Below are 25,833 nucleotides of genomic sequence, written 5' to 3' on the forward strand. Positions count from 1 at the left end.
TTCAGAGAACCAGTGAACTTAAACTCATCTGTGACTTCCAAGGCAACTAGCTATAACCATAGTTCCACTGTCTCCAAGGCTTAAGAGGAGATTTTCAGCCTGGCTAAGTGTTTCATGGAGACATTTGATCCAGGTGCTTTATGTAGTAGGTCTGGTGATTCAGAGTGTGGCATTTAACAGTGTGAGTCAGAATTAGATGAATGTCTCAGTTTAATAGTTGAGTAGCTAATGGGAGAGCCACCTCTTGGATGAGTCAGTGAACACACATCCTGCTGTGGGCCACTTGCTAAAAATTATGCAATCATTTTCACATGAAGCTAAGATGGTGACCTTGATGTTTTGCCCTTTCTAAGTTCATATGATCAAGCTGCTCATCTCTGTTTCCTTAAAATAGATTTGAACCACAGAGCTACCTTTTATCTTCATTCATTTTTTTTCCTGCACGTGTGTTGTACCCTATTCATTACATGAGAATAATGCAGTTATTATTTTTTTAACTCAATGTATTTTGCTAGAGATAAGCTACACTTGCTATTTATAACCCCTCTTTCCTCCAAAAACATTTGAGGTACAGCTTGGAATAAAAGACACAGATATGCCAAAACTATTCAAGCAAGGACAGATGAATGTGATTATGGGCTATGCTAGGTCAAGAGAGTTACACCAGAATTTATAGGCTAAAGATAGCTCCTGAAACAGAGCAGCAAATTTAGCTTCGAGCTTCCTGAAAATTATTTTCAACATGCATCATTTTGCCTTCTCTGTAAATGTCAATGTCTGCATTAGTATCTTCTATTTTAGAATATAAGCTCATTTTAGCATGGTTTATCAATCAGATGGCAAGTTGTATTGAAGATCAGCTGTAGACAGAACAGTATGTAAAGAGTATGGAAGCAAAGCAAGACATCAAAGGGTAGGAGAAGCGATTGCTTGTCTCTGTCCTCAATGAGGTCACCGGTCAGTTGGATAAAACAAATCATACACTTGAGAAGTCTCTTACCACAGAACACACAAGCTAATGAATGTTAACAGAGTCCTAACTGGGGAGATGAGTGTGGAAAAATATAGCTCTTAATATATTCATGGCCTGATACTTGTCGGAGCAGTTGTAAATGAGAAGCCAAAGGATGGTTTTCAAGGAAGCCTTTCTCTCCTCTACCAGCCTCAGGAATGGCTGTCCCAGGACAGCTGTCACAGAAGTGTCCCTGGCCAGGTTCTGTGGGATTAGGGTGGCAGAACTAGTGTCTAGTCAGCTAATGGCACTGGGTTCTATTTAACCTATGCACCCCTGTATAATCTGGAAATTAAAAGAAAGAAGGGGGAAAGAAAGAAAGACGGGAAAAAGAAAGGAAGGAGAGAGACAGGGAAGGAAGGAGAGAGGGAAAAGGGAAAAGAAATCTTAACCAACATCAAGGACTTCTTATTATGCTAATATGAAAATCATTTAAGTAAATTTTTTGTATCTTTTTTTTCTTTTCTCAAACTTAATTGTTATAAGAGAGTTAGAGATTGTTGATGTTTTTATGGAGTAAAAACCAGACATATTTTTTCCTGTGTGTTAGGAAGCAATTTCTGAAGGCTACAAAGATGCTGGACAGATAAATTACTAGGTTCATTACTGTCAATGCTAACTTGAAAAATGGCATCACTAGATAGCCACACAAGGCTTCTTATCATTTACTCCAAGGCAGATCTTGATATGACCTAACAGAAGGAGGTTTGCTGCCTCATATTTCCACCAAATTTGGGACAGAGAGACACACTAGTCTCCAAGATCCATTGTTAGAGAACTAGATGGGCTTTGAACCAAGTGTGCCCACCATGTGGAAAAGGAAGGTGTGGTTTCATAGAAAAGAAGTCAAAGAAACAGAGAAAGGAAGCAGCTGTACCATGCGTGTTCTTAAACTTCTGCTCTTCTCCTAAGTCACGTCAGTCGTGTCTGACTCTGTGCGACCCCATAGATGGCGGCCCACCAGGCTCCCATCCCTGGGATTTTCCAGGCAAGCATACTGGAGTGGGTTGCCATTTTCTTCTCCAGTGCAGGAAAGTGAAAAGTGAAAGTGAAGTTGCTCAGTCGTGTCCGACTTTTTGCGACCCCATGGACTGTAGCCTACCAGGCTCCTCATCCATGGGCTTTCCCAGGCAAGAGTACTGGAGTGGGTTGCCATTGCCCAATCCAAATAAATCACACTATCACCGATGAACCACACTATAGTGAGGGATGAGTAAGGGTGAAGAGAGAGTTCAGATAGGTGATTCAAGTGGTGTGGTTTTCAACCTTGGCCCCCCAGCAGGCTCAATCAGGAAACTAAATATATAACACACACTTATAGACTCTCTTTCTGTCTCTCTGTCTCTTTCATAAACACACACACACACACACACACACATAGAGGATGCCTGGACAACAAGTATGTGGCTAGAGTTAAAAAGCAGGAAAACAGGAAAATGAAGTTCCTCTAAACGGAGGACTTTCCTGAATTTACAGTAATTGGCTGTGTGTGCAAGTGAGATTCAGTTGATATTTGCTGAATGAATTCCTGAAGAATCTATTGAATATTGACCATAGGTGAGTTTCTCACCATTTCTCATTGCCCATGCACTGAGAATTCTTCTTTGGGAGACTCTGTCTTTGTAAGAATATGCCTTAATTAACAATCATCACACCTAGACTGGGCTAGCAGTTGTGAAGACTGGGCATTTCTGGGAAAAGGAGAAAGAGGAGAGTGGCAAAAAGGTGATAAGAGACAGGCATGCTTAGTAGGACTGTCCTAAGATGTGACTGACCATTGGATGAACACCCAGATCTTCGCTGAAGACTGCAATGCCCTCTAACAGTTTGTATGAATAAATTCCTCAGAAATCAGTGAGAGGGCTAATTTCTGCATGCTATGGTCAAGGAAGTAAAGTAGCCTTACTGCAAATAGGCAGCTGTGGATGAAATTAGGTTGTAGAGGATACTGAATGCATCAGTCACGACCTCTGTTGATATATAAACACTTAATCTGTAGGCTCTTCGAAAAGTGAATTTTTCTACAGAGACTGTTAATGTACCTATTTGCCCTATACAAAAGTAGGTTAATTCCTCAGGGTCCTGGTTAGTATAGCATTACATCAGAAATACAATAATAAGGTAATAAAGGTACCAGCACTTTTATTCTAAAATATGGCAGTTTAAACTTTGAAGCATGAATAGAAATGGAATAATACTCAAACTTTTTATCAATTTTCACAAGTTATAATGGATATTCCAATTATTTTGTATAAATTACATTACCAATTCTAAAAGTTGCATAAATTTTTAAATCTCTGGAAGGAAAAAGTGTTATAATTTGACTTGCAAATATTTTTAGCAAACAAAACGAGCTTTAGAAAGCGACAAAAATGAGAATAGGATGTATACAAATATAAAGTGTTACTGAACAGACTGGGATAGCTAAATCTTCTGTGAAGCTGAGAGATGTGTGCATTCAAAAAAATACCAATTTAGCTAGTATTGTTTGCAAACTTTGCAGTTATACACATAAATGTGTCTCTTCTCTTCCTTTTGTATTGCCTCCAGCTTAGAGAGCCTTCATTCTACCCCTCCTTCATTAGGACAATCAATTTATCTCTGATACTCAAACTCAATCTCAGTCTCTTAAAATAATCTGCTATTTAAACATGACCAAAGTGCAGTGCACACCAATGGCTTATTGTAGGCCCTAAACATTAGTCATTCAGATACTGTATTTTCTGAGTTCCTGTATGGTTCTGAAAAGCCTTTTTATTATCATTGTACCTGAAGCTTGATTGGATATGCAATTCATGTAGTACATTTTCTACAGAACCTAGTAGACATTTCCTGCTAATCTTTCCGGCTCAAATGATGCTGTGGAAAATTAGGGACTCCTAATTTTATCTTCTGGTGTGTGACTTGGATTATCTGGAGGTAGGCTGGAGAAATCTTTCTTTATCATTGAAATGTAATAGTGAACCAGGTTATATTTTAGCTTTGTTCTGAATTACTTTTGCCTGGATTAGAGAACGTTCTCTTTATACTTACATATTTTTACCCCATTATCTTAGGGAAATTTTGTTTTATATTCCTTAATATGTTTCTGGTTTTATGGTTGAGCTTTTATTCTTCAAAGATGCCAACTGTCTTATATGAGCACATCTTTATATGTCCTTAATGTTGTCTTCATTCCTTCCTTCCCTTCTTCTTCCCTTTCTACCTTCCTCTCTTCTTCCTCTTTCCTTCCTTTGTTTCATCCTTTTTTACCCCTTTCTTTCTTCCCCTCTCTGTCTTTATATATATATATATATATATATATATATGCATTCTCTGTATTTATTGTGATTATCAGTCAGTTCAGTTCAGTTCAGTCACTCAGTCGTGTCTGACTCTGCGACCCCATGAATTGCAGCACGCCAGGCCTCCTTGTCCATCACCAACTCCTGGAGTTCACTCAGACCCATGTCCATTGAGTCAGTGATGCCATCCAGCCATCTCATCCTCTGTCATCCCCTTCTCCTCCTGCCTCCAATCCCTCCCAGCATCAGAGTCTTTTCTAATGAGTCAACTCTTCGCATGAGGTGGCCAAAGTACTGGAGTTTCAGCTTCAGCATCATTCCCTCCAAAGAAGTCCCAGGGCTGACCTCCTTCAGAATGGATTGGTTGGATCTCCTTGCAGTCCAAGGGACTTTCAAGAGTCTTCTCCAACACCACAGTTCAAAAGCATCAATTCTTTGGCTTTCTTCACAGTTCACCTCTCACATCCATACATGACCACTGGAAAAACCATAGCCTTGACTAGACGGACATTTGTTGGCAAAGTAATGTCTCTGCTTTTCAGTATGCTATCTAGGTTGGTCATAACTTTTCTTCCAAGGAGTAAGCGTCTTTTAATTTCATGGCTGCAATCACCATCTGCAGTGATTTTGGAGCCCCCCAAAAGAAAGTCTGACACTGTTTCCCCATCTATTTCCCATGAAGTGATGGGACCAGATGCCATGATCTTTGTTTTCTGAATGTTGAGCTTTAAGCCAACTTTCTCACTCTCCTCTTTCACTTTCATCAAGAAGCTTTTTAGTTCCTCTTCACTTTCTGCCATAAGGGTGGTGTCATCTGCATGTCTGAGGTTATTGATATTTGTCCCGGCAATCTTGATTCCAGCTTGTGCTTCTTCCAGCCCAGCGTTTTTCATGATGTACTCTGCATAGAAGTTAAATAAGCAGGGTGACAAACTATTAATTTTGAGTAGCAATTTTTATTTTTAGCCTTGCCTATTTCATTTCTTCTTGTTTAGAATTGATTATTGTGTTTCATAATGTCACTCTGAACATTGATTTTATTTAATCCTGGATGGTTTCTTTTCAGGTCTTTTCATTTTCTTTTTTTTTTAAATGAAAATTTTCTTATTACATTCCCATAGTACAATGTATTTATGGAAAAGAATTCTTTTGTTTTGCTGTGCTTTCCTTCATATGCAATGTATTTTTTTTTAACTTGGGCATTTTTTTCTCTGTTTTTTATTCATTACTCATTGATCAGTCTCCTTTCTCCCCCCATAATGTCTTTGAATTGTTGGTATAAGGGTTCTTTTAGTCTCCCTTATACTTAATGTAAACCATTTGGTGCAGATTATCAGCAGATTTTAGTGGTCAAATGCAAACTTTACTCCTTTGCTATCATGGCTAATAGCCTTGTGTGTGTGTGTGTGTGTGTGTGTGTGGCTTCTCCTTGGAGCTACAGTTTGAGAGCATGATGAAAATGAGTTTAAGCTGAGGTTGTGCTGAATATCTTAAATCATGATTTTCTCTAAGCAATAGGGCTTTTATTTCATCTCAATTCAGATCATCCCCCCTTCATGTAAACTCTGAAAACTTAACTATTTCTCATGTTTTACATTTCTTCCTTTTGACCATATCTCATAGGAACAATTTCCACTACCCTCAGTTAGAAGAAGAAAGAATTTAATGTGTTTCTCCAGAGTTTGTCAGGGTTATTGAAAATCATCAGTATGTTTCTGACTAAGCATTGTTTCCAGAATATTGGTGAAGGTTTAAAACCCAATTATGTGACCCGCACTGCATTGCTTTATTCTAGAATCTGTTGCTTCATTTTACTTTCTTTACTTATTAATACTTATTACTTTCAGTTATGCATCTTTATTTTTTATTTCTTTTAAAAAATTTGTTCATTTCAAAAGGAAGAATGGAAAATGGAAATATGACCTAACTTTACTGTGTGACTTAGGCCCCACACATTACTGTGTTATCTTTCATCTTTACTCAAACTATAAGCAATCAACTTTTAGTTTATTATTCTCAAACTTATCTAATTTATTTTTTAAATTTCAATAAAAACTACCACTTAAACAAGTCTTATATATTTATTATCTGTTGAATAGAGTGATCTCATTTTCACTTATCCTGAATTACAGCTTTCTAATTTAATGTGAGCTATATTCTTGTATTCAAAGTGTATTGTGTAAGTCTGTGTGCAGTCTGTCCATATGGTTTATTGTTTTGCCAAATTTGATCATGGACCATGCTATTCTTTGCTGTAAAAGACCTATACTTTTTAACTTGCTGGTTTTGTATGCTCATTTCATAACATGCTTCAAACTCTCGCATTATGTTGTAAAGGTTTTTTCATTCTTCTGTGAAATAATAGAAATTGAAATGTTGTAGATAGACAGGGAATGAAGCTTTATTTAATTAAAAAAAATAATGATTTAGACAATGTTATTGAAAAGTGGGGATGGTGTTGTGGGAAGCCCTAGGATATAAGAGGAATGCTAAGTGTTGTTAAGATTAGAATATTTTGAATGATATTAATAAATGAAGAAAATAGAGTTAGTTATTTTTCATCATGTATCTCATTAAAAAAAGCTAGATTGTCATGATTTTTAATTTCTCAACTGGTAACCTTGGCTTGGTGCTCACCCTCAGCTTCAGCACTGAGTCCTTATCTTAAGGACAAAAGCTGAAGATGTCTACAGACTGGATACAATTAAGGCCAGGCTCACGAAAGACAGGGCTGGGAGGTATGGAGAGCATCTCTATAGGTAGTAAAAATACTTCAAGTTTGGAAATAATGATGGAATTGCTACATTTGGGTTATTTGAGCTTCTTCCTTCCATTTTTCTAATGTTTAAGATGGATGAACACAATTTTTTTCCTATGGCATAACTGGATACATTATCCAGTGGGCTTGTAACTCCTGTTTTTTTGTTTTGTTTTGTTTTTTAATTTAGAGAGGAAAAACAGTAGGAAATATGCAAAGTCTTCTTGAGTGAATAATCTGAATTTTAGAAAGGATCCACTGACTTCTTTCCCAGCAGTGATTTTCCATCTGAGTGGCTCCTGGGTAGTTAGTACAGAAAGCTATGTTGGTGCTGGCTGGGTGCAAATTGCCTTTTTCTGAAGATGTCTGCTTTGTACTATTACCTGCCTACAGAACAACAAGGCCCCTCCAGGAGAGAAGCCTTTTAACCAAATATCAAACAAATTAACCTTTTAGTGTGTTCCTAGGAGACTTTCAAGAGGAAGAATGCTCTGGTGACATCACTGATGGCAAAGGTTAGCCTAAAAGTAAAATGAAATCATCCGGCCAGGCAGACCCTGCGGGAGAATCAAGCCTTGTAATTAGATTGAAGCCTCCTAGGAAACGGAGCCCTGTTGCAGGAAAAGCGTTTGCAGAAGCTAATTGGGGTAAGCTTTTGCATCAGTGCTGGTCCAGCGCATCACTTACAGACTTGAAAATAGCTGTGATGGTGCCTGATGATTGAGTCATTCCTTAATTTTAGCATCCTAGGCAAACATGAGTTACATGACGAACTTGTCCTAGCTGTGACTTCAGACTCCAGAAACAGTTCAGTCCTCAGATTGGCTGATACTGGGGGTGTTTTCTGAGAGTTGAGGGGATTGGACAGCCCTGTGGCAGGCAGATGCTGAGAGCTTTGCCTGATGGCTCTGCAGATTGACCTCAGCTAACTGCTGCTGTCCCTGCCTTGTCATCCCCTCTCGTTCCTGTATCTTTTCTTCACAGGGTGGGTTGTTAACTGAGCCTTGGAATTGTTCTAAATGATCTTCTGTGGTAAATTAATGGAAAAATCTAGTTATTAAGCCAATAAGCTGTTTTACCCCATTTAGGCTGCTTGAACAAAATATCATAGCCTGAAAGTGAAGTGAAACTGTTAGTCGCTCAGTCATGTCCAACTCTTTGTGATGCCAACTGAGTGGCTTCTCAATAATAGAGATGCATTTCTCACAATTCTGGAGACTGGGAAGTCCAAGATCAAGGCACGGGCAGAGTCTGTGTCTGATGAGAGCCTGCTTCCCATAGACAGCTATCTTTTTGCTGTAACCTCACCTGTGGAAGGGGCTAGGGAGCTCCTGGGATCCCTTTCATAAAGACATTAATCCCATTCATGAGGGCAGAGTCCTCATGATCTAATCACCTCCAAAGGCCCCAACCCTTAATACTATCACCTGTAGGAGTTAGGATTTCAACACACTAATCTGAGGAGGGGGGAACACAGCTATTTAGACTATAGCATAAGCTGAGAATCCTCCTTGCTGCAGCAATACAAACAAGAAACTGAGTGAGTTTGGAGGAATGAAAAGGTGAGCATAGAACCAACTTTTTTACTCTTACCTTATCCTCAGAAAATTACCACAACTTTGATCTACACAGAGTACTTTTAGTATGTTAAGGGAAGACTGAATGTTTCAGGATTTCTCTGGGTTTCAAGTGTCTGTTAGTCATTGAATGAAAAGGCAATTAAGTCCAGGACCCATCATTTACTACCTGTGTGACAAAGGCATGGTACATAAGCTCTCTGATACTGCAATTTCTTATCTACAAAATAAAAATGATGGAATAGTCCCTGGCACAGAATCAGCATGCATAAGCTTTAGAGTGCTATTATTTGAGGCCAAAAGGTATATGGGAGTTTTCATTTATTTTGGTAGCCATATTGTAACAGTACTAACAAAATCAGCTGAAATTTTTGTTCCCTTACTGTCTGCCAGTTATTGGGCTAAGCATAGAATATCATGATATCATCCAGGACTCTCACCAATTTGCCTTATGCGCATTGCACAGGTGAGGAAACTAGGCATTTAAATCACATCTTAGATGCTAACACAATAAGTAAGTGTTCATGAAAGAATCACAGAAAGAAGCTCTAAGAACAGGCTCATCTCATGAAAATATGTGTAATGGTAATGAATCATCTGTTCTAATCACATCACTATAGCTATCCTAAATCAAAACCCTCCTCTTGAGCTCACATTAAATTTGTTTATTTCTCATATCTGGATTGCTTTTACATTCTGCACCAGCTAATCTCTGGTCTTATTTCAAGTCAGAATCTGGATATTATTTACCATCTGCCTCCAAGGGAGGCACTTGCCAAGTCCCTTAATTTGCTATAATTGGCAGGTTTTCAGTGTACATAATTTATACCAAAAAAATCTACCCTGAAAAAGAAGATTAATTAAAGCATTTCTTCTGGGTCCCTAAAAGTGCAGTGGTTTCCAAGAGGATGACTTTAAGGCCTTAAGGTCTTCTGTGTGTATAGGCTGTCACAGCTGAGCACATTAAAAATGTATGTTGGGTTGGTCCCTGGTGCCTCTGAGCTGGTCAGAAAGATGTCATTGGCACCTGGGTAACATCACAAATACTCACTGAATTAAGCAGTTCACATTTGCATTTGAGTCTTTTGTTCCAAGCTTTCCAGACACTGGAAACTACTAGACTGCAGTATAATTTATGGATACCTCTGTGTTGGCAATTCTGTCACTGATATGATAGGAAACACTGGAAAAAATACACCCAGATGTACAGAATTCTAAATAGAGTAAGTGAGAGACCACAAACTAATTCAGACAGGCAGCACATGTGCTTAGTAAATAGATGATCTATAGGATTTTTTTTTTTTTTTTTGTCTCTTTCCCCATCTTTCTCTTTCTTGGGCTTCTTCTAAGCTCATGATCCAAAGTGGGGTATGCCCTAGGTGTGGTGGAGGCATTCTGGTCTTTCCCCAGGTTCTGGGTAATTTTACCCCAGGAGTTTATTCCTTATCTACACCTCTCAAAAGTTGGTAAGTTTATACTGCATTCTAAGGAAGAAACTTCTATATTTTCTACCTTTTTCCAGAGTGGTTTTGTGATTTACCAGTCTGTGGGTGGATTACGTAGACTAGAGCAGAAAAGGCCATAAAGTTGTCACACAGTTCCCCTTTCTAAGAATGCCTGTTTGCTCATACTTATGTAGTGTTTCCTCCACTTACCTTCAACATCTCAGCTCAGATTTGGCCAGACTTGTTTCTGCCCCATCTTGACCCAACTGATTAAGGTACAGTCCTCTGTGCTTCAGAGAAGATATCTAAAGATTAGAAATTGGGCCAAAACACCCTATGGGAACAAAGGCCACTCAAAGATTAACAAGAGGAATGCACTTAGGTCACCTATTGTTCACTCTTAATTAAAAATTCCAGATTTTATGAAGCTACACATTAAGGTGTAGCTTTTTGCACATTAAAGATAAAAATAATTTCTGCCAAGTGGAGCAGATAACTCCAAAGGCTCATAGTCCTGTTGAATATGAACCAGTTTTTTAATCTACTCTACAATTTTAGGATGGAGGAGCCTGGTGGGCCACAGCCATGGGGTCGCTAAGGGTCGGACATGACTGAGCGACTTCACTTTCACTTTTCACTTTCATGCATGGAGAAGGAAATGGCAACCCACTCCAGTATTCTTGCCTGGAGAATCCCAGGGACAGGGAGCCTGATGGGCTGCTGTCTATGGGGTGGTACAGAGTCGGACACGACTGAAGCGACTTAGCAACAGCAGCAGCAGCTACAATTTTATCCTAAGATTGTCTTTAGCTAGCTAGTTTATGAAGGGCTCTTTGATCTGGTTATAACATCTGACTCCTCAATTGATAAGTTGACTAAAACATTCTTTTTGTGTGTGGGTGGGAGTCACAGTTTTGAACTCCACTGGAGTACAGTACTCTCCAGGCTCTTCCAGATCAACCCGTCTCCCTTTGCCACCAAAGTTCCTGAAGGAGTTTGGTGACTGAGCCCTCAGTGCCTCATGCAGTGCCTGACACGGGACTCAACTCAAGAGGAGTGTGTTCTATGAGTAAATGATTATGCAGTTTAGTTCTGAGTCACTTACTTGTTCCAGGTGCAAGGACTCTATTGCCCAAAGAACAGCTTCTATTTTAATAAAATATAGACGTGGAGTTGGAAACGTTGTGAAAGTCTTTTTCTTATGACTCGATGACCTCTCTGTGGCAGCTTTAGTCTTAAGGCCTCTTTATTACTTTTATTTTGCTTTCAGTGTCTTTGTATTAAGAATAGACAATGTTGTTCAATATTCATCTAAGCCGGGACTCTTAGGATGGATGTCTTTCAAAGAAAGTGATAGTTTTACTGGTCTTTCTTTTTCTTTTGTTTATTTATTTATTTTTTTAATGTTGCTCCTAGTTCTTGAGGCTGATTCAGAGCGTGAGGGGAGGTTTTTTAAAATTTATTTTTAATCTAAGGATAATTGCTTTACAAGACTGTGTTAGTTTCTGCCATACATCAACATGAATCAGTCATAGGTATACATATGTCTCTTCCCTGTGAACCTCCCTCCCACCCCTCATCCCTCCCCATACCTCTAGTTTGGTACATTTGAGTACCCTGAGTCATACAGCAAATTCCTGTCAGCCTTTTTTTTTTTTTTTTTAAATTTAAGAATTCTTTGACCCTTTGTAAGAAAAACAAATTCCAAATAAGCAATTCCATGGCTAACTTGATCTTATCAACTTCTGTGGTATGAAGTTATGCTTTAAAAGTAAGTATTTACCTAAAAAGATTAACACACATTAAAGATTAACATGTAGTTTGCAATTATTTATATTGAATAATTGTTTAGAAGACCAAATATATCTCTCTATATACATAATATATGACCTCCTACAAATCTAGAGGCAATTTCCGTAGATTGCCTTCTCATCTTTTCTTTTCTCTTACACTTACTAGCACAATAATGGATTTCCTGTCAAAGTACTGCTTTCATAACCTATTTTCCATCTCGTCTATATTTGGAAATGTATTTAAAGAGAGCTCTGAAGAGAAATGATGACTAGGACAGTTGTTTTCAGAAACTTATTTGGGAAATCTTATCATGTGATAGAGGATTAAATATGCTTCCAGTAGGTATCCGACATTGAAGACAACAAAAAATTAAGATAACATTTAATATTTATAAACATTAAAGTAGCCAAATTGGCTAAGTTTATGCTCCACCCACTGTCCAGAGATTGTCAACAAATGAAATTTTGTGGAAGACCACCGACATCGACCTTCATAATATTGTTAGGGTTGTGTTCTAGACCAAGAATCGGCAAGCTTGTTCAGAAAAGACCAGAAAGTAAATACTGTTGATTTTCTGGACCATAAATGTCTGTCGCAGTGCCTCAGCCCGGTAGTTTTAGCACAGAAGCAAACCATAGACAGAACCTAAATAGATGGACATGATTGTGTTTCAATCAAACACTTTATTTACAAAAATAAGTGATGAGCTCGATTTGGCCTACAGGCTGCAGCTTGCTGACCTCTGTCTGCTCTAGACTCTCCTCATAGCTCATCTTCCTCTAGTTGGCCCACGAAATTAAAGTCCATATTCTTGTACTGTATTTTGCAGAGTTATGAGGAAAAAAAAAATAACCCACCTAAATTGCTTTGACCTGTAGAAGACACAATTGTTTGTCGTGGGCCCTTCCTCAAGAATATAATAATTATTATTAATTTTTAAGACAAACAGGAATTAGAATGCTTGGAAAATATGTGGTTAAAAATAAGTAATACATGCATGGAAGTGTCTCAACATTGAGGACCAACTAAGCTTTGACAAGAGAGGAAACAAAATGTCCATCTAATTACTCTAAAGATCTCATTAATTCACAAAAGCCCAAAGTAAGTTTGACTAGGATTCTAGGCTGTAAACCTATTCTGTAATTTTATCCTTTAGCTCAGAGCAGTAGCATCTAAGACATAGAAACTACTCATATGTTAATTCCAGGGCTAGGTGATAACTTGACTGTTGCTCTCGTCGTATTACAGGAGGGTACAAACCTTCAGGCATTTGCTATAGAACATATTGAAACTTGCGCACTGCTCTTTTGAGATAGAAACTCAGTCCTGAGCTCATTAATGATTGAGGGCAATGGCAATGTCCTTTATGTCAGAAATATTTAATGTATGTCCTTTATTCCAGGGATATTTAATGCATGAATTTGGTATACATTTCATGCCCAGTTCATAATGGAAAATTAAATAAGTGAATGAAAATACAAACAAGATGGAAATCCAAACCCTCTGCTCCACTCCCAGAAACTGAGATGATGAAGAACTACCAACTAAAATACAGTGATCTGACAAAACAAACTTTTTTTTTTCCTTGCATTCAATTCCATTCTTTGTTCATTAACCCAAAGGCATTTGGTTAGCAATTTAAAGATCATTTTAATGGAGACATATCTGTTTCTGACTCCCTTCCAACTTTATGTTCCAAAGAGAAGAAAAAAATCTAGGAACGTCATCTAATTTAAATGTCCTTGTCTTTTTTCTTATCTAAACTTTCACCTTTAGCCTTGGGTTTGCAGCTCGAGCTTGGGGCAAAGCCCCCCATCATGGCCTTTGTTGAAGTGAAAGGCTTGCATGAATTCCTGGGACAATAAAAGAAATGAGGCCAATAGTTTTATAGAAATTATGCCTTTTAAAATAATTTTTTTACTACAATATATACAATATACTAAGTATTATGGGGGTTTCCCCAATGGCTCAGCAGTAAAGAATCTGTCTTCAGTGCAGGAGACACAGGTTCGATCCTTGAGTCAGGAAGAATCCTTGGAGAAGGAAAAGGCAAATCACTCCAATATTCTTCCCTGGGAAATCCCATGGACAGAGAGGACTCATGGGCTACAGTCAATGGGGTAGCAAAAGAGTTGGACATGACTTAGTGACTGAACAACAGTAAGTACTATGTCCTTCTGGGTACTTTACATATACTACTGTTAGTGTAAACAATTCCAGAACCAATAAAATAGTATCTCTTTCTGATAAATGCAAGAATCAGAAGGGTCACATGACTTGCCTCAGACAGGCACATAAGGGGGACATGGCAAGTCTGGGTCTCAAGCTGAGATCTATCCAGTAGGAATGGCTATTTCAGAGACACTATTGTTGCTCTTCATTACTATGCAAATGGAAGACATGAACAATATAGTATTTAAGGAATATGATGAGATCCCAGCTCCCTTTGGATGATATGACCTCCATTGGAGGCTCTGGTTCAGCTTACAACTTCTTTCTGTGGGGCTGGCCACAGCTATCAGAAGGTCTTGATGAGGATACATCCCTGAATGGGGGTGTCCTTCTAGCTCTCTCCCACTAGCCTGAGATAATCAGCCAGATCACATGACATTTAGAAGGAGGAAGGAGCATAGCAAGGTATATTTGGACATAATATCTATACACCAGGAATGAAGGGGATCTAGCAACTTTTCAAGCAAAGTGTTTTGAGAGCACCAATGAGCTGAAAAGTCCAGGATACTGTTTCTCCATCTGAGGATTTTTGGTCTTCTGAAGCTGGACCAGCTGGAACTTTTTTCAACACAAGTTTCTGGGCCTTGTCCCTTAATATTAATAATGTGAGCTTAATAGGACTTATCAGGGCCCAGAATTCTTTTGTAATTACCATTCAACTTTAAGAACCACTGATGGGGACTAGTTAGGCAAATCTGGGAGTATCTAAGAGAGATGGTTGCCAAAAAGAATAACTCAAGGCGATTTTTAAAAAACTGATGCTAATGAGAGTTAGTATACCAAGGGGTCTTCTGTGCCCTAGAAATGGTGGGAACACAAAACCCCCTAAGAACTATTTCTGCTGAAAATGAGATAGAATTGATATGGTATCTTTGAACAAACAGAATTTTCTTCTTGGTTTATGCTCATTTTTTTTCTTTACTTTTAACATTCATGGGCAACAGCATTAATTTTATTAAACAGAGGGTCCCTCTTTCATTATTTAATGATTGCAACATGAAATTGCATATGTCAAGAGGATAGAAGATATAGATGTATCTGAATTAGGCACAATTATATAGTTTAACCAGGTAACATTTCTATGAAAGTGAGAGTCACTCAGTCATGTCTGACTCTTTGTGAACCCATGGACTGTACAGCCCATGGAATTCTCCAGGCCAGAATACTGAAGTGGGTAGCCTATCCCTTCTCCAGGGGATCCTCCCAAACCAGGGATTGAACCCAGGTCTCCTGTATTGCAGGCAGATTCTTTACCAGCTGAGCCACCAGGGAAGCCCCAACATTTCTATGGATGTAAGCAAATGTATTGTGGATTATGAGCTAAAGAAATTGGTATAAAATTGAATTCAAACCCTTAATTTAAACAAAATATGTTCTCTAGCTTACACCAGACGTACATGTGGCATATGAGATTTCACAAAATACGATACAGTGCATTGCTTCCTCTATACACCATGCACTATTTTTATAAGTGCAGAATATTTGGGGATGATAAATATAATTAAATAGAGCAAAACCATATGGATTAAAGCCATGCATTAAAAAAAAATAGAATTACAGGCTTGCTACAGAACTTGAAAGCTTGAAGGCATTACTAGTATAATATCACCAAAATGTATTAGCCCTTAGGGGATACATTCTGATTATCAGTTATAGATTTTGTGGGGTTTAAATTAGAAAGAGAAATGCTATGATATTTTTTTTTGAAATGAAAGGAAGGAAAAAACTGAAAATTTTAAGCAAACAATGGTTAGCTTCAAATAGAAAAGTATTTGAGTTTATGCAAAGCTTGCTCCCTAGTTTAAGTCAAGATCTACATTGCATGCACAATTGCATGCAAATTGGACTTAATTTACTGCATGCTTTGCCTCTTCAATTAAATAAAATGAGAAGATAATTTTTACTTTAGAAGAGTAAAAATTCAATGAGTTAAAATGTTTTATCTCTAAGTTTTCCATAAAGAGGTTATGTACCCAAATGTTTATTATAAATAATTTATTTAACCAGTATATATGGAGTTCAGCTCTTCATGGAAGGTATATGTTCCCCACTCAAGAAGCTTATGGACTCAGTAGGAACAGAAAATACATTATCATGATAAGCATCAATTGGAGATTTGTCTTTTCGAAACACCTTTTTATGTTTATTTCCTTGTTCAAATCTTGCCTTCCAAATCCCTGGTCTTTCTGCATACCATTGCCTGAAATATGCAATCCAGACACTTTTATGATGTGTGTTAGTTTCTTGCATGTGCTTGGTCACTCAGCTGTATCCAACTCTTTGTGACCCCATGGATTGTAGCCTGCCAAGCTCCTCTGTCCAGGGGATTCTCCAGGTAAGAATACTGGAGTGGGTTGCCATTCCCTTCTCCAGGGGATCTTCCTGACCCAGGGAGTGAACCCAGGTCTCCTACATTGGATTGTGTACCATCTGAGCCACCAGGGAAGCCTGTGTTAGTTTCATAGGACTGCCCAAAAAAAGTACCACAAGGTAGGTGCATTAAAAAAAAAAACAAAATTTATTTTCTCCCAGTTCTGCAGGCCAGATGTCCAAAATTAAGGTGATGGTAATGCTATGTTTCCTCAAAATCTCTAGGAGAGAATCTTTCTTCACCTCCCTCAGGCTTCTGTTGGTTTTTCAACAATCTTTGTTGTTCCTTGGCTTACAGTTAAAACATTTCAATCTCTGATTCCCTTACCACATGTCATTCTCTCCCATTTCTGTGTCTAAATCTATCTCTTCATATAAAGGCACCAGTCATATTGAATAAAGGGCCCACCCTAGTCCTGTATGACCTTCTCTGAACATAGTTAATTATATTTATAATTACATTATTTCTAAGTAAAGTCATATTCTGAAGTACTGTGGCCTAGTATCTTATTTGTGGAGACAGTTCAACATGCTATATGAAACACCGTACTCCTTCCATAATCTTGCCTGGTCAGCATGTCTTCATTCTTCATTCATTAAGGTAGAAAGAACTTGCCAATTATTGATTGCCTTCTCTAGGGGAGGCACTTTACACATGTTAACTAATTAATCCTTGGGTGGACCCTAAGGAGAATGCATTATCATCTTCATTTTATTGATGAGGAATCTGAAACTTATAAAGGGTAAGTATCAATACATTTATCAAGATTTACTTGTTCCTCAGGTCTTAAAAATCTTATCATATCCAAGAATCTCCCTTGAAGATCCAGACAAAATGAGGTTTGTTTCATATATATTCTACAGAACCCTGGATTTTTCTTTCAAATAATCCACAGCATTTTGTACTATTTACTGCTCATTCATCTAATTAGTCTTTGCCTTGTCATCTAGACCAAAAGTGCCATGAGGTAGAGGCCATATATTTCCATCACTGGGCATGTAAGCTCTCAGTAATATTCGTGGAGCAAATATTTGAATAAATAAATCCCATAACCAATAAGTAATGGAACTAAGATAGAAATTTTACTCTAAAATCCAGAGTTTCTCTACCCATAATGATTAACATATATCTATCTGGCATCTGTAGTGTAGTAGGCACTCTACCAGAGAAGGCAATGGCATCCCACTCCAGTACTTTTGCCTGGAAAATCCCATGGACGGAGGAGCCTGGTGGGCTGCAGTCCATGGGGTCGCCAAGAGTTGGACACGACTGAGCGACTTCACTTTCACTTTTCACTTTCATGCATTGGAGAAGGAAATGGCACCCCACTCCAGTGTTCTTGCCTGGAGAATCCCAGGGACGGGGGAGCCTGGTGGGCTGCAGTCTATGGGGTTGCACAGAGTCGGACACGACTGAAGCGACTTAGCAGCAGCAGGCACTCTACATCAAGATGAATGAGATCAAATCCATGTACTCAGGGAGTTCAGTCAGTAAAGAGGACTCTCAAGAAGAAGGGGTGGGAATTCCCTGGCAGCCCAGTGGTTAAGACTCCACACTTCCACTACAGGAGACACAGATTCAATCCCTAGTCAGGGAATTAAGATCCTACAAGATATGTGGTACGGCCAAAAACAGAAAAAAATACTGTTAATAAAGGAGGAGGGGTAAGTAACTTTCTTAAGCTGGTGATGAGCAAAAGCTTATGAAAGGATGTTGTAATAATGTCATATCTTCTAGGCACCAGTTGGAATGATTCAAGGGAAGAGGGTTAAGGATGGGCTAAGAAAGTGCTCATGGCCATCTGGCAGAGAAACAGGTATAAAGGGCACCACAAGGGGGAGGGAAGATGGAATTTTCATGGAGTGGTAGATTAGGGAGGACAGTTATTGAGTTAGATGAGCCTACTCCAGAAGAACTTTTGCTTGAGCCAAATTGTTCTCCTCATGATTTCATCAGTATATCTTTCACATTTCTGAATCAGTTCAGTGGAAAGCAGAGTTTTCTAATTGTTCAGTTCAGTTCAGTTCAGTTGCTCAGTCATGTCCGACTCTTTGTGACCCCGTGAATCGCAGCACGCCAGGCCTCCTTGTCCATCACCAACTCCTGGAGTTCACTCAGACTCGTGTCCATTGAGTCAGTGATGCCATCCAGCCATCTCATCCTCGGTCGTCCCCTTCTCCTCCTGCCCCCAATCCCTCCCAGCATCAAGGTCTTTTCCAATGAGTCAACTCTTCGTATGAGGTGGCCAAAGTACTGGAGTTTCACCTTTAGCATCATTCCTTCCAAAGAAATCCCAGGGTTGATCTCCTTCAGAATGGACTGGTTGGATCTCCTTGCAGTCCTAGGGACTCGCAAGATTCTACTCCAACACCACAGTTCAAAAGTATCAATTCTTTGGCACTCAGCCTTCTTCACAGTCCAACTCTCACATCCATACATGACTACTGGAAAAACCATAGCCGACTAGATGGACCTTAGTTGGCAAAGTAATGTCTCTGCTTTTCAATATGCTATCTAGGTTGGTCATAACTTTTCTTCCAAGGAGTAAGCGTCTTTTAATTTCATGGCTGCAGTCACCATCTGCAGTGATTTTGGAGCCCCCCAAAATAAAGTCTGACACTGTTTCTGCTGTTTCTCCATCTATTTCCCATGGAGTTAGAGCCTTCAAAATCTGGAAGTCTCTTTGAAGGTAGTGAGTTCCTAGTACTTTGGTGGTGTTTAAATATTATATGCATGAGTCGTTGGCTCATATGTTACAGTAGTGCTTCCTATCCTTTCTCAAACCATAGCACATAGGAAACATTTATCTGTCTATTGCACATTACAGTAACAACCAAAAGCACTCTTTTGTGTACTTTTTCTGGGGCTGAGAGGATTGATACCTCATCTCCTCTTATCTCTTTCATGGCACAACACATGAGATGTTCTGGGATGGAAAACAGTCCTTCTGTAGTTTTAACTATAGGAGTAATTAATATATTCTTGAGGTTCTTTCCTCCATCTTAAGGGAGATCAGTCCCGGGTGTTCATTGGAAGGACAATTAAAGCTGAAAAATTAAATTGTATTGCTTCTTGTTCCTAAATTATCCCCTTCTCCTATCTAACAATGTGTTTTTATCGATAATATTTCCTCCTAAAATATTTCCTAACAGCTCTCCCTGATGTATGCACACACACACATACACACACACACACCTTAGTTTCATACATTGATATTTAAATACAATTGAAGCTGAAACTCCAATACTTTGGCCACCTGATGTGAAGAGCTGACTCATTTGAAAAGACCCTGATGCTGGGAAAGATTGAGGGCAGGAGGAGAAGGGGACTACAGAAGATGAAATGGTTGGATGGCATCACTGACTCAATGGACATGGGTTTGGGTGGACTCCGGGAGTGGGTGATGGACAGAGAGGCCTGGCGTGCTGCAGTTCATGGGGTCGCAAAGAGTCGGAGACGACTGAGTGACTGAACTGAACTGAACTGATGTTCTTTAAACAGAAACACTCATTTTCCAGCTTCTTCATCAAGAATCCAGAGTAACATATTAATGAGTTAAAAATTAATGTATTAATTTTGGTCAAATCACATCATGTCATTTGCTTCATAAAACTCTTGACTTATTTCTTAAAACATTTCAAAGAACATCCGGAATTGTTATCTCAAATAATGGTTCCTGCACAGTTCAGTGCCTGCTTACCTGCCCTAGTTATTGCCTATGACTTTTCCCTTATATCACTATCATTCAACTGCAGGGATTTATTTCAAATTTTCAAATCAACCGAGCTCAGTCTTGCCTCAGGGCCTCTCTCTATATGGTTACCCTCAAGGCAAAAATACATGGGTACTCTCATCCTTCAACCCTCAGATTAAATATCTTACCTTAGTAAGCTTTTCATGACCACTCCATCTAGAGTTTCTAAGTATTATAATCTATTGCACTACCTATATGTTTCTGTCATAGAAATGATCACATTTTACATATAAGGGGTCTCAAAGAGTCAGGCACTACTGAGTGACTAAGCAACAACAGTATTTTAAATTTACTCATTTATTAGCCCCACCACATTCCCATAAACCACACCTACCATGAATCCTTTTCTAGACATTTGAGTTTGACCAGGCAGAGAGCATGTTCTACTAATCAAAGCACATACCAATGCCTGGAACATTGTCAGTTCAGTTCAGTTAGGTCGCTCAGTCATGTCCGACTGTTTGTGACCCCATGGACTGCAGTATGCCAGGCTTTCCTGTCGATCACCAACTCCTGGAGCTTACTCAAACTCATGTCCCTTGAGTTGTTGATGCCATCCAACCATCTCATTCTCTGTCATCCCCTTCTCCTCCCACCTTCAACCTTTCCTAGCATCAGGGTCTTTTCCAATGAGTCAGTTCTTCGCATCAGGTGGCTAAAGTATTGGAGTTTCAGCTTTAGCATCAAATCCTTCCAGTGAATATTCAGGACTGATTTCCTTTAGGATGGACTGGTTGGATCTCCTTGCAGTCCAAGGGACTCTTAAGAGTCTTCTCCAATTCTTCGGTGCTCAGCTTTCTTTAGAGTCCAACTCTCATATCCATATATGACTACTGAAAAAACCATAGCTTTCACTAGACAGACCTTTGTCGGCAAAGTAATGTCTCTGCTTTTTAATATGCTGTCTAGGTTGGTCAAAACTTTTCTTCCAAGCATTTTTTAATTTCATGGGGGCAGTCACCATCTGCAGTGATTGTAGGAGTGCAATATTTCTAAGTTGAATCAACTAACTAAGGCATTTGAAACACAATTTGACAAATAGATAAATGGGAATATCATAAACTCAAGGACGATGGCTGTTTCATGAATGGGATGGGTACCAAAGATGAACTTAAAAGAGTGATCATACGAGGATTCGAGAATTGACAAAGATTTCATGGAGGAAACTCTAGATATCTCTTGAAATATCAGTGTATGAAACTAAGGTGCGTGTGTGTATGTGTGTGTGCATATATCAGGGAGAGCTGTTAGGAAATATTTTAGGAGGAAATATTATCGATAAAAACACATTGTTAGATAGGAGAAGGGGATAATTTAGGAACAAGAAGCAATACAATTTAATTTGATTTTAGCAGTGGTTCTCAACCAGAGATTATTTTGCCCTCTGCCCCCAGGGGGCATTTGGTAATTTTTGGAGACAGTTTTGGGTGCTACAACTTAGAGGTGTTACTAACGTCTATTGGGTAGAAGTGAGGGATACTGGTCAACATTCTTCCATGCACAATACAGTTGATCTCAACAGAGAATAATCTGGCCCCGAATGTCCATAGTGACTACTACTGGAAATACTGAATTATAGGAATGTCAGCAGCAGCAGCACAGGAATGTTACAGAAGACAAGGTTGAAACAATAAGGTAAGGGGAAATTACAGAAATATTTAAATATCAAGGTCAAGCATTTACTTAGTAGGTAGAGGGCAGTAAGGAGATCCAACCAGTCCATCCTAAAAGAGATCAGTCCTGGGTGTTCATTGGAAGGACTGACGTTGAAGCTGAAACTCCAATACTTTGGCCACCTGATGCAAAGAGCTGACTCATTTGAAAAGACCCTGATGCTGGGAAAGATTGAGGGCAGGAGGAGAAGGGGACGAGAGAGGATGAGATGGTTGGATGTCATCACCGACTCAATGGACATGAGTTTGAGTGAACTCCGGGAGTTGGTGATGGACAGGGAGGCTTGGTTTGCTGCAGTTCATGGGGTCGCAAAGAGTTGGACACAAATGAGCAACTGAACTGAACTGAAGAGGGCAGTTAATGCTGACTCTGTGCAGAGATATGATAGGATTAGAGTGGGACTTTGGAAGGCCTAACCCTAAGCTTGTATGAAGGCAGCTTAGAGCAAGACTGGAAAAGGCCTGTTGGGAGGCTTCTTTGATAGTCTATATAAGAGATTAGAAGGAATCTTACAACAGCAGAATTCCAAAGGATATGGAAAGGACTGGATAGATTTACATTATTTCAGAGTTAGAATATTCAGGGATTGCCAATGACAGAATGCACTCCTTTTAGATAAGAAGTCTTAAATACAAATTCTTATGTCTCTTTGATTCAGTTCACATGACTTTTGAAGGAAAATACCACGTCTTGACTTTTTTGTCCATGAATGCTTGGAATGCCTCTGAGGTTTCTTCAGTATTTCATATCACATGATTGTATCAGTGAGTGGAGAATTTAAAAACATGTAATCACTAACAACACTGTCTCTTCTGTGAAGGAATTTGTTGTTGAACCATATTTGGGGATGAGATGGGTGGAAAAGAAAGTAAGAGGAGAGAGAGAGGGAAATAGAAAGAGAGGGAAACAAACACATCAAACTCCAAATGTAGAATTTCTCTTGTAGAACACTGGTCTATAGAATACTTGGAAGATGAGGATATTTGAAAAATAGAGTCACAGAATCTTAGCATTGGAAGGTTATCCAGTTCAGTTTTTTTTTTTTTTTCTATTCAAGTGCAGGATCTGAACATTAAATGGGATGGCTGACTACTCCTGCCTTAAAAATCTTCAGTGCTTGGCCAGCTGTCAGGTTGTTCAAAATCTGTGCTCACATTTGCAGTGGGTTTCTGAAATTTCAAGATATTGGCAATCTGACAAAACTCTATTTTAAAAGGAACTGGTATCTTTATTAACATATGACAAACGAAATGTGAGTAAATACTGTGTGAAAGAACCAAGGTAAGATTAAAATATAATCTTTATTTGGACTTGACCCTTAATTAGATGTTTCATAGACCTCAGCAAAAAAAGTCTCTCTGACTGTATTTAGTCCTTACTTCCTCCAATCTAGGGAAAGCCACGTACTGTGATAAATAGAAGTTATTTAGCAATCAGCAATAGACCCCTCATGCTCCTGATCTCAGCCTTGGGAATTCTGATCTCTAGGTAGCATAGCACATTGTACCCCTCTGTGATCAACAGGCCAAACCAGACACTCATTCTTCCAACTCCCAGGTATGAGGGGTTGGGGGAAGCTGAGCTCTGTAACCTCCTGCCTTGGTTCAGGGCTTCAAGGCACATTTAGTTCTCTTACATTATTGTACACTCTTGATAATGTATATTTTAAATTACCCATGCCCTTTGATCACAGAAATCAAGAACATGTAAGGTCCTTGCCTTTTCTGGAAGGAACATTAGATATGGAAGCTTTAATTCTTGCAATTCATAATGAATGGAGCTCAGGCGAAGGAATCGCTAATGATGAATGGGAATGAATGAGGAGGGGAAACTCTCTGTCAGCTATGAGGATAGACAGTTCAGGTAGAAAAAGGTGATTAGCAATGTAAGTTTAAGTTCTGGATTTCTATGATGACTGTATGTGGCCACGAACTGGAGATACAGATAAAGATTGAAGGCTACCTTTGTCTACCATGATTTTAATAACTGCAGGCAAATAAAAATGCTGCCTTAGGTTATCCTCTTTTGTATTCTCATTCCTGGGCCTGCCTCCTCTGACACTTACCCCAATATTTCCACAATTCTTTGTGGAATAGATTGGTACTGGTGGTAAAGAACCTGCTTGTCAGTGCAGGAAAGACGTAAGAGATCTGAGTTCGATCCCTGGGTCAGAAAGATCCCCTGGAGAAGGAAATGGCAATCCACTCCAGTATTCTTGCCTGGAGAATCCCATGGACAGAGGAGCCTGGTGGGGTATTGTCCATAGGGGTGCAAAGAGTCAGACATGACTGAAGTAATTTAGCACGCAGCATGCACAGCATAATCTGCCCTAATTTTGCTATTATAATTTATGTCTCTCTTTTTATAATAAGAGTTCCATAGGAGACCTTAGTAGGTAAGATCTACTTACCTTTTTTCATGTCTGATAAAATTAACAGAATATAAAATAAAAAGTCATCTAATCAGAATTTATTTTTAATTGAGAAAAAAGTCAAAATATTTTCTCTAAAATAAAAGATCTACTAATCTAACAAAGTTCTTTGATTCCTTGAGAGGGAAGAGCAGCCTCTTGTTAGAGCTTTATAGTTTTTAAATTTATCTTTATACTACTCACATGATAAAATTGCATTTAATATTTCTATGCAAATGAGAGTATGTTGGTTAATTTTTATTCCCAGGTGTATTTGTGTGTGTGTGTGCAAATTTCAGTGTTTATCAACAGTGTGAAATACAGACTTTTTGTTGTTAGTGCATATAACAACAGCAGAAATTGTAAAGTCGATTGCAATAAAGCTGTGAGGAATGTTTCTCTGCAACAAAACACATGGGATCTTGGTTCCTGGGTGGAAAAACAACTTCATCAGTGAGTGATTCTAAGAGGGTAAAAGGCCATGAGGCAGCACTGAAGAGAAACAGGCAGTGGCCCTGCCTGCCTGCTGATCAGATTGTACTTGTCTTTTCTAGAAGAAACTCATCCTTTTAATAATTCTCTTAGATGGCACAGCTAAGCCAAGTTGGCTCTGCAGCCCACTCCTGTTTGTGAAGTGTAATTCTGTGGTAATGAGCTGGTGACAATGTGAGGAAAATAGTCTAAACATTGTGAAAAACAATTCCAAACATGTCTGAAGACAAGAAAGAAAAGATGAAAGAGCGATGGCGGTAAGAAAGGAGAAAGGAAAGAACTTTCAGTGAACGCTTCAGGGGAATTAAGATCATAGTGGACATAGGCAATTTTCTATCAATACATGTATTCCTTATCAATTGTGTATGTGCATTCTAATGCTTCTTTCTTCCCATAGAGATGTTCCATTCTATTGTGAATGAAGGAACCTCATTCTCAGGAGATTCCAATGTATTTGTTTCCTTTAGCCAGCTTTAGTTGGGCTCTTTCCAACTATGGCGTCCCTTGGTGGCTCAGCAGTAAAGAATCCACTTGCAATGCAGCAGACAAGGGGGTTCGATCCCTGGGTTAGGAAGATACCCTGGAGGAGGAAATAGCGACCCACTCCGGTATTCTTACCTGAGAAATCCCATGGACAGAAGAGCATGATGTGCTACAGTTCATGGGGTCACAAGAGTCAGATATGATTTAGTGTCTAAACCACCACCTTACCAACCATTAAAAAATACCCAGGAAAGTGCAATATTCATTTGAATATATATAGAAAGCTCAGCAATTGTGGGAAAAAATTATGAGGAAAACATAGAGCTACTAACTCACATCTCTCTTGCTCTTTTTTATTTATTAACAGAAGGGCATGACAAGCTACTCCAATATTCTTGCCTGGAGACTCCGTGGACAGAAGCGCCTGGTGGACTATGGTGCATAGGGTTGCAAAGTTGGTTACAACTGAAGGGGCTTAGCACACATGCAACCTTAAACGTTACAGCTTCTAACTGCTGAGATAAACTATAGCACAGAGTCAGTTGCT

Source organism: Oryx dammah, unplaced genomic scaffold (assembly GCF_014754425.2).
Source record: "Oryx dammah isolate SB20612 unplaced genomic scaffold, SCBI_Odam_1.1 HiC_scaffold_4, whole genome shotgun sequence".
NCBI classification, from domain to species: domain Eukaryota; kingdom Metazoa; phylum Chordata; class Mammalia; order Artiodactyla; family Bovidae; genus Oryx; species Oryx dammah.